This window comes from Chlorocebus sabaeus, unplaced genomic scaffold (assembly GCF_047675955.1).
Source record: "Chlorocebus sabaeus isolate Y175 unplaced genomic scaffold, mChlSab1.0.hap1 unalloc_scaffold_532, whole genome shotgun sequence".
In the NCBI taxonomy this organism is placed as follows: domain Eukaryota; kingdom Metazoa; phylum Chordata; class Mammalia; order Primates; family Cercopithecidae; genus Chlorocebus; species Chlorocebus sabaeus.
The window spans coordinates 24484-35000 of NW_027327851.1; the positions used below are offsets into that span (position 1 = coordinate 24484).

Here is a 10517-nt window from a genome sequence, read left to right on the forward strand (position 1 = left end):
GTTGACTAACAATTTCAAAATTCCCATATTCTTTGTCCACTCCTAAGGAAGATGAACTGAAGCCAGGTGTCTCCAAGTCAGAACTAACAGAGGCCTTAAACATCAGATGGCCCATTCCCTTCTTTGACAACCGGGGGATCTAAAGCAGAGCTTATGGAAGAAAACAGCCTGTTTAGTAACAAAGCGAAAACCAAACCCTAGTCACCCAACCTCTGGTCCAGAACTCCTGCGACATTCCAGCACCCATACAGGATGAGTCTCCCTAACCAGAAACTCTGAAATCCACAACTTTTGAGTGCTGACGTGACGCTTAACGAAATGTTCATTGGAACAGCTCAGACTCTGGATTTTTGAATTCAGGATGCTCAACCAGCAAGTATAATACAAATATTCAAAAATCCAAAAATCTAAAGAAATCTGAGACACTTCTGGTTCCAAGCAGTTTGGATGAGGGATATTCAACGTGCATTTTTTTTTTCCTCTAATGAAGGAAATTAAAAACGAGGCCCAAGCAAAGTCATTCAATCCATACTAAAGTCATTCAATAGTTTAATTAGTACCCATTTAAAGTTAAGTGCTACCCGCAGATATTTAAAAGGATGAATACATACATGCCTATAATTCCAGAACATTGGAAGGCGGAGGTGGGAGGATCACCTGATGTCAGGAGTCCAAGACCAGCCCGGCCAGCATGGTGAAACTCCATTCCTACTATAAATGCAAAAATTAGCGAGGCGTGGTGGAGCACACCTGTTATCCCAGCTACTCGGGAGGCTGAGGCACGAGAATCGCTTGAATCTGGGGGAAGCACGTTGCAGTGAGCCGAGATCACACCACTGTACTCCAGCCTGGACCACAGAGCAAGACTGTCTCAAAAAAAAAAAAAAAAAAGAAAGAAAGAAAGAAAAAGAAAAAAGAAAATTTAAATTGTGTTTTCACATGGAGCCCATGTTCCCAGAACACAAACCCTGCTCTGTGCTCCAAGGGCACACAGGGTGCCCCTTTACCTTAATGTTCACCATATTCCATGGCAGCCATTGGCACGTGTCTGTCCATCGCACTAGACTTCCTATGCGTGAGGCAGGGATCATTTATTATTACCTTTCTGTCCCCAGTGTCTGGCCTAGAAGACACTCGGTAAATGATTCCTGAATTAAGTCAGATACTAAAATATGTTAAACTTGTATTAACAAAATTGATTTAATAAGTTTGCCAATGCAGCGTTCATACCACACAGCTTAAATCTCAACCTGCAGACTTATCTTGTGTTCTGCTAGATTATCACCTATTAACATTCAGGAGGCACCTAGTATGTGCTAGGCATTACTAATTGCTGGAGACCTAGCAGTGACAAAACAACATTCCTTGTTCAAAGAGAAGTTCTAGTATAAAGCGGAATAGAAGGAACAGGCTAGATTGATGAGAGAGCTAAGAAAAGGACAGGCTGCCATGGGAAGCACCTGGTCTTGTCTGGATGGTACACAGTTAACAAAGTCTGAGTGCTTCATATAGCATAAGATCATCTCCTCCAAATCAGTGAATGAAGCTTTGATTCCCCAGTACCAGAAGTCACCATAAAGGTGTGCACAGCCACTTGCTTAGTGCAGGAAGTGAAAGCAAACGAACAAACAAAGCTCCAACTTCCAGAGGCAATGGTCCAATTATGACATCCTCTGGCTACGTTCAATTGAAATTCAAGGTATTCAAGAGGCCAATATTTAAGGCATAAATTAACCCAACCACTTAAAACTAAAGTAGTCAAGGGGTAAAGGTATAGTACCTTTTACAAATTTATTAGCTCTTAATATTTACATTTAAATATGACGATGATGGTGTAATAACTTTATTAACTAGTTATTATGTGTTAGGCACGAAACTAAGCACTTTACACACACATCTGCACGATCCTGTGAGATGATAATGACCCCTTGTCATCCCATTTCATAGATGAAAGTCAGGTTTATATAAGCTTAAAAACTTACCCCAAATGACACAACTACTTAGCAAAACCCAGGCAGCCTGACTCTATAGGCCTTGTTTAAAGAAGTAATATTTATAAACTGTCCAGCACAGCAGTGGTACAAACAAGAGTTCAATCAATGCCTAAAGAGTACTTCATACCCAAAATCGTTTCCCGCCAATCAAACTAGACTTACTCTGGTTCTGCATAACCAACTGTCAAATTATTGTTCCATGAAGAAAAGGTGGAATGGGTTGAGATCAGAATAGAGTGAATAACTGGGAAATATACTTGATGGCAGGTAGTAACAGGATGTGGCATTTAGGCTGTTTCCACATTTGTTTGGGTAACACTTTTTTTTTCACAGTTCTAAAGCACAAGAGCCATTCTAAGCTAGTGAAAGCATAAGGCATGTCTATGATCCAGGACTCCAATTCACTGTGGATCAGTGGATCTCAACCTTTACAGTATATCAGAACCACCTGGGGGTTTTTAACAGCACTAGAGCTGCCCAGGCTCCATTCCTACAGGTTCTATTTCAACTGGTCAGGAGTAAGCAAGCATGCTTTTTTCACAGCCATCCAGATGCAGCTAGGTTTGCAAACCACTGTCCAAGATGCTCTCACACTTCCACTCAGATCAACACACACTCACTGAGATTCTAAGCACTATGAATCGGGCTAAGTTAGCAAGTCAGGCTCCACTAACTAATAATATTGGCAAATAAAACAACATCAGAGATTTATTCCAGTCCAAACCAAACAAATTGCCGGGTGAAAAAAATGCCCTGGCATCGTTTGCCATGCGGAACAGCTTCCTGTATCTTCCCAGTCAGTAGCCTAGAGACTGACTCTGAGCCATGAGAATTCAAAGTCAGAGAAAAATGCCAGTCTGAGGCATCTGCCATACTTCTAGCACACCCCCAAAAGCGCCCATCCACTGTCCTAACAGGGGTCGAAACAGGGAAGAGCAGTGTAATACAGAAAACAGAGCCTGCTGGGCATCAAAAGGCTGGGGAATTCCAGTCCTAGCCCTGCTATCAATCGGTCTGGTCACTTGTCTCTGGTCCTGGTGTGGCCAACAGTTACGCGAGAGGGTGAGGCATAAAAACACAGATGTCAGGCAAGCTCCAGCATCCAAAATACATAGAAATCAAAAAGCATTAAGGTGATATCAAGGAATGTATGCCATCAACCAGAAAAGTAACTGAAGTATTCCTTTTCCCATTCATAAGAAATCAAAAGTGGAAGCAGAAAATTGAGCAAACAGCCTACTAAGTTGACTGGGGCAACAGAATACACTCACGGATTCTGCTCACAACAGCGGGGGTGACAGACCAAAAGGAGAACTGCAGAGCGTCCCTCTCTCCTCTGTCCACCCATGACACCAGCACGTGAGTGCGTCCACATGCAGCTCCCAGTCTCCTGTCCCACTGACGCCAGAGTCCACTCACCGCAAGCCTACTAAGCGCCACATGTGCTATGATGCTCCCTCATCTCATCACCATAGACGTCCCTGCTGGAGGTGAGTATGTGACAGACGAAAATCACGGAGGCCTAGGGAGGTTGAGACCCGCATTCCCACTGCGGTGAGGGTGTGCTTGAGAGGGACCCCACGGCTGGGGCCTCCATGCCGCTCTCCTCAGTAATCACTCCCAGACCAGAGCAGCGAGGGGGAATTTTCTTCTTCTCACTATTTTCAGCCCCTTGGCTGACCCACCGTTGCCCAGAAAGCTATCGAGTTCTGGCAGCTCTGAGGCCACAAAGCCATAAACGCACGGGACACACAGCTCATCTGTCTCTAACGCGTCTTTTACTTGTCATGCTGGTCATGTCAAAGAGCAGATGGGTTAAGAAAGACTTGGCAAGTTACCACGAAATGACCCCTCCACTCCTTCCTGGGGGAAGGGTGACTAGCGAGCAGTCAGGCTGGCTTTCTTCCCCCACTCCCTGCATTCCTGTCACCAAGGAGCCACAGACAATCCCACCAAATAGAGGCAGGAGACAGCCGCCTCCTTCCTACAGCTGGAGGGGGAAGGGTCCTCTCGGGCCTTTCTAACTGCATGAAAACCAAACTGTGAGCTGTACTGACCCGGGCCTCACCCATGTTGCAGGCATGTACAACACAGGTGCCCAGTGGTATCATCAGGCAGAACTACGAATGTGCTTTCCATCGTCTTCATACAATGATTCCAGAACCGTTATCCACACAGCTCCACTTCTCACACATACGACGTACTTCAAGGATTACACAGCATGTTCATCATACCCCTCATCTGCTCCTCCCAGCAGCCTTGTGTGATCCCTTGAGTATGTTTTCTCATCTCCATTTCTTAAGAAATGGAGTTTCTGAGGTTATGAAATCAAAACTTTCCCAAGAACATCCAGCTAGTGTTAGAACCAGGATATGAGGGCTTCTGATTCTAGAACCGGTATTTGTGCCACTATTCCACATGGGCCCCTCCAGGGATTTCTGGCTGATCTTAAAATGCAGACAGCAAATCCGTCTCTCTAAAGTCCTGGGGTTCCCTATAGACAAGAAGTCAAACTTCTAACAGAAAGCTTATACTTATTTGGAAGGCTACCTGGGATATTTCTTTTAAGTTAGTTTGTTCATGTTCTGGAAAGATTGCTCCAATGGCAATGTGGGGCATGAAGTGTAGAAAGGATTCCATGATGAGGCAGAGAAACAATTCGGGGGCTCTTACAATGGTTCAAATGAGGCATGAGGCGCAAACAGAAAGGACAGAGGGAAAATGCATTGGAAAGAAATGCAAAATGAAGTCCACTCAGACCCAGGATGGAAAAAAGGGGATTAAGCATGATGGTGGTTTCTAGTTTGAAAGACTGATGAACAAGGATGTCATTAACTACTACAGAGTGGTACCTGGGGCCTGGGTGCAGCAGTTTGTTTAACCATTCACCTGCTGAGCAGTCTCCAGGTTGTTTCCAGTTTCCAGCCTTTATAAATAATGCTGCTATGAACAGATACATATAGGCTTTTGTGTGAACACAAGTCCTCATTTCTCTGGGATAACAGCTCATGAATGTGAATGCTGCCTCCTACGGCAATTGTACATTTAGTTTTTTAAGAAACTGTCAAGCTGTTTTCCAGAATGGCTGTACCGTCTTCCATTCCCACCAGCCAAGTGTGAGTGATCCGGTTTCCCTGCATCCTCACCAACATTGGTCTTGTTACTACTTTTTATTTTATGCATTCTGATAGGTGTATAGTGACGTAGCTTTAGTGTTCATTTTTCTGATGGCTCATGATGTTGAACATCTTTTCATGTGCTTATATGTTATCTGAAATGTCTCTTCAGGTCTCCTATTCATTTTCAAACTAGATGATTTGGTTTCACTGCTAAATTTGGATAGTTCTTTATATATTATAGATATGAGTACTTTATCAGACATGTGGTTTGCAAATAGTTTCTCCCAGTCTCTATCTCCTCCTTTCATCTTTATTTTGTATTTCACATTTTAATCCATGATCTATTTTGAGTTAATTTTTGTACGAGGTATGAGGTTTAGATCAGAGTTCAGGTTATTTTTCCTATGAATAATCAGGTAGTCAGTAACTTTTTTTAAGAGACAAGGTCTCACTCTGTCACCCAGGCTGGAATGCAATGACAAGATCAGAGCTCACTGCAGCCTCGACTCCTGGGCTCAAGTTATCCTCCTGCCTCAGTCTTCTGGAGTAGCTGGGACCACAGGCAGGTGCCACCATGACCAGTTCATTTTTTTAGTTTTTGTAGAGACAGGGTCTTGAGCCATGTTACCCAGGCTGGTCTGGAACTCCTAGGCTCAAGTCATCATCCCACTTATATGGGGCCAGGCAGTGGTACATGCCTGTAATCACAGCACTTTGGGAGGATGAAGCAGGAGAATCACTTGAACCCATGAATTCCAGACCAGCCTGAGCAACAGAGGGAGGCCCTGTCTCTGCAAAAATTTTAAACATTAGCTGGGCATGGTGTTGTACACCTGTGGTCCCAGCTACTTGGGAGGCTGAGGTGGGAGGATCTCTCGAGCCTATGAGGCTGAGGCTGCAGTGAGCCATGATCACACCACTACACTCCAGCCTGGGAGAAAGTCAGACGTTGTCTCAAAAAAAAAAAATCCTAGAGCTTTACCCATATTAAAGACAGGTATTGTCTTTTTCAAATTTAATTACTGTTATATAATGGACATGTAAAATGTCCAGTTTGAAAGTTTGAAAATATATAACTCTAAGTATTCTTACCTTAAAATTCTGATTCCTACCTAAGATATTGCATACTGTTTACATAAGTATCACAATGCCGGGACAACAACTAAAAATGTGTAAGAGTAAGAAAAATGAGCATGTATACCTATTAATTAAGGTACATTTCCCCCTTATTACATAAAAAAGTCATCACTGCAAACCCCTATGACCGTATCCAAAGTAAACCTACAGTTTTACTTCTCTATATTATAAAATGCAAGGTTAAAACTCAAATACTAAACATTTCCTGAAGCCAAGAGTAGTTTACTTAAAATAAATGCCTAGGGTCTATATCAAAAATGTGAAAAAGCTAGCTACTTCATAGCCATTCCAATCTAAGTTCAGCTTTTTCTTTTTTAATTGACACATAATTGTGTACTGTACATATGTATGGAGTACACAGAGTGATGTTATAATACATGTAATGTATGTGTTCAGCATAATTAGCATATCCACCATCTCAAACATTTATCATTTCTTTGTGTTGGTAACGTTCAATACCCTTCCTCCAATTATCTGGAACTATATATATATATATATATATATATATTTTTTTTTTTTTTTTTTTGAGACAAAGTCTTGCTCTGTTGCCCAGGCTAGAGGGAGTGGTGTGATCCCAGCTCACTGCAACATCTCCTTCCTAGGTTCAAGTTATTCTCCTGCTTCAGCCTCCCTGGTAGCTGGGGTTACAGGCACCCACCACTATGGCCAGCTAATTTTTGTATTTTTAGTAGAGACGGGGTTTCACCATGTTGGCCAGGCTGGTCTCAAACTCCTGACCTCAGGTGATCCACTCACCTCAGCTTCCCAAAGTGCTAGGATTACAGGCATGAGCCACCGCGCCCAGCCTGAAACTAAATGTTCTTGTTAACTATAGTCATCCTATGTTACAGAACACTAGAACTTATTCCTATCCAGCTATAATTTTGTATCCTTTAACAAATTTCTCCCTATCTTCCTCTTCCCCCACCCTTCTCACCCTCTAGGATCCTATGTCTACTTTCAACTCAAATGAGATCCACTCTTTTTTGCCTTCCACATAAGAGAACATGTGCTGTGTAACTTCCTGTCCCTGGCTTATTTCATAGTATCTTCCAATTCCATCCACGTAGCTGAGAATAACAGGACTTCATCCTGTGTAATGGCTGAATAGTACTGCATTGTGTATAAACACCACATTTTCTCTATCCATCATCTGCTATTGGACACCGAGGCTGATTCCGTATCTTGGCTATGGTGAACAGTGCTGGAGGAAACATAGAGGTGCGGATGCCCCTCCGACACTGATTTCCTTTTCTTTGGGTATCTACACTGTAGTGGGACTGCTGGATCACACTGTAATTTCATTTGCAGTTTTCTGAGGAACCTCCATACTGTTTGCCATAGTGGGTGCCATAACTTACTCTTACTCTTTTTCTTTTTTCTCTTCGAGACAGAGTCTCACTGTGGCCCAGGCTGGAATACAGTGGTGCAATCTCGGCTTGCTTACTGTAGCATCCACCTCCCGGGTTCCAGTGGTTCTCATGCCTCAGCCTCCTGAGTAGCTGGGATTATGGGCGCCCGCCACTGCACCTGGTGAATTTTTGTATTTTTTAGTAGAGATGGGGTTTCACCACGTTGGCCAGGCTGGTCTTGAACTCCTGGGCTCAAGTGACCCGCCCACCTCAGCCGCCCAACAGTGCTGGGATTACAGGTATGATCCACCGCTCCCAGCTAATTTTTGTGTTTTTAGTAGAGATGGGGTTTCACCATGTTGGCCGGCTGGTTTCCAACTCCTGATATCAGGTAATCTGCCCGCCTCGGCCTCCCAAAGTGCTGGGATGTCAGCGTGTGCCCCATGCCCAGCCAGCTGCTCTAGTTTACACCCTCCTACAGTGTGTAAGAGCTTCCGTTGTCTCCATATCCTCGCCAGCACTTGTTACTTTTTGTCTTTTTGATAATACTCATCCTAACAGGTGAGATGATACCTCACTGCGGTTTTGATTTGCATTTCTCTGATTATAAGTGATGCTGAGCATTTTTCTCACATATTTTTTGGCCATTTGTATGTCTTCTTTAAAGAAATGTCTGTTCGATTGGGTGTGGTGACACAAACCTGTAAGCCCAGCACTCAGAACGCTAAGGCAGGAGCACAGCTTGAGCCTTGACCAGCCTGGGCAGCAAAGCAAAACCCTAGCTAAAAAAAAAAAAAAAAAAAAAAAAAAAAAAAGAAGAAAAAAGAAATATCTGTGTCTGTTCAGCTATTTGACCTCCAAAAACTAAGAGCCCATTTTGTAACCTAACAACCTGCCTGATTCAGAGACAATCTGTGTTTGGTTCTAATCTGCTACTTCCTATGTGACTTTGGGAAGTTCCCTTAGCCACTTTGAGCTCAACTTCCTCAACATTAACCAGGAATAAGTACCACCTGCCTCTGCTGGTTAACGCTGAGGGCTGAAAGGAGAATCTCCACAACTCCACTTGACAATGCCGCCTGGCGGAAGCCCCTCAACGCGGGACTGGTAGGATCATCTGAAGCTAAGTACAACTTTCCTTTCCACTGTCCCAGGCTCACTCTGCATACGATTAGCAAGGAATAGCGAATAAAGGAAACCGAAATACTTGCTTAATTTTTTATAAGAAATTTTTAAAAAGTTGGGGTGGTGGAAAAATAGGAGGGAGAGGAGGGGAAGGAAAAGCAGTCGGTCACAAGTTTTAGAACAGGGCTCATACCTGGCCTCCTCACTCAGGCAATCACCAGTCCCCACCCCCTGGGGAGGGATACTTTCTCGGCTGGCTTCACCCACATGGAAGGCACTGCCACAGGTGTTCAGAAACCAGGAGCACTTTGAAATGGGCAATGTGCTTTGGGTAGGAGACCTACAATTTCCCCCAAAGAAACCACAGCACAAAAGTGACCCACATAGGAGGTACCAAGGGCTGTAAATACTTGTTGGCAAAAACTGATGTCATACCTGCTGTACAGGAGAAACACACCCAAATAAAACTTGCCAAAATAGCAGAGAAAAAAATTCAGCAGACATCCAGTACCATTCTGTTACAGAAATATTTATATCCCAAAGCCAGGGACCTCTCTGGAACACTGTTTATTTCCACGTTTCATGGAAGATGTTTGAGTGCTCTCACGTGTGTCTCAACAAACTTCCAGTCCCTGCTCTAAACCCTGTGACTCCTCAGCAAAACCCAAAAACAAATATCAGTTTTCCTTCCAAATGAGAAGTTTCCTGACTTAGCGAAACCAGCATCAAATCCACTTATTATGAGATAGCTGATTACAGGCGAAGCCCTCTAGTCCCAGGATGACTCCCCTCCTGCAGGAGTGGGAAGGATGGGCATAGCACTGGCCTGCCAGACCACATCTCCAGGCAGTTTGAAACCATGGCTGCTCAGCTGAGCCACGATAAAAATCGAAACCAAGTATCTCTGAAAAGTGTACATGTCAAGAACCAGACCTCGGACCGGACTTAGCAGAAATGGATGTTGCAAGGTTTGTTCAGAGACCTCCTCTCCATGCCCCCTTTCCCCGGGACCTCCCTCCTTGCACCTGGGGCCCAGGGCCAATGCACCTCTCCCTTATCTCTAGCCCAGTGCATTTTCAGGAACAGCTCCCAGACTGTACCAGACCCTGAAATGTATTCACTGAATGCACTATTTCTTCAAATGATCATAAATCACCTGACTATAACAACAATTGTTTTAAAAGTGTTCTCTCTCTCTCTCTCTCTCTCTCGGGAATTCTGTCATGAGTTTGAGCAAGGAGCTTTGCTTCTCTCAGTTGCAGTTCTATCATTTGCAACATGTTAAAAATTACTGTGTTCACCCATAGCATTGTAATAAAAAGCCTTAAGACCCACTTCATGTAGTCTGCCTGGAGCACAGACGCTGTCACATGGTAAATGCCCACTGAAGGTGAGTTATCTGTAGCTATTATTACCCACCACTCCAGCGAACGAAAGGAGTCGATCAGGTCTCATCGTATCACCATGAAAGGAAGTCCATGTAGACTGCGGAGTGGGAGTAGGGGGACTCAGTGTTTATCAGGTACTATTTTGTTTTTTACAAAGTGTACATACATATTTGTAGGTACACTGGAAAAGATCTGGAAGGAAATACACCCAGTGTTAATAGTGACTACCCCAAAGACACATTCATCCAAACAAACAGAAAAACACTCACTATCTTTCTGCCTTCCATATCATTTGAACTATTTTCAATAAGCATCTATGGCTTTTGTAAAGTTTTTGAAAGGAATTTATTGCATTTTTTTCTGGAGAAACATGAGAAAGGTGGAAACAGAAGGTAAAATGGA

At 43.6% G+C, this 10517-nt stretch overlaps 1 long non-coding RNA gene and 1 pseudogene across 1 annotated transcript in view; one reads left to right on the forward strand and one right to left on the reverse strand.

Moving 5' to 3' along the window:
- Positions 1–10517, reverse strand: part of LOC140711297 (SH3 domain and tetratricopeptide repeat-containing protein 1-like) — a 41141-nt pseudogene that overhangs the window by 21381 nt on the left and 9243 nt on the right.
- LOC140711299 (uncharacterized) overlaps positions 391–10517 on the forward strand; it is a 32772-nt gene continuing 22645 nt past the window's right edge. Inside the window, exon 1 of the long non-coding RNA XR_012092464.1 lies at positions 391–3484. This is a non-coding gene — a long non-coding RNA (uncharacterized lncRNA). The remainder of the gene's footprint in view (positions 3485–10517) is intronic.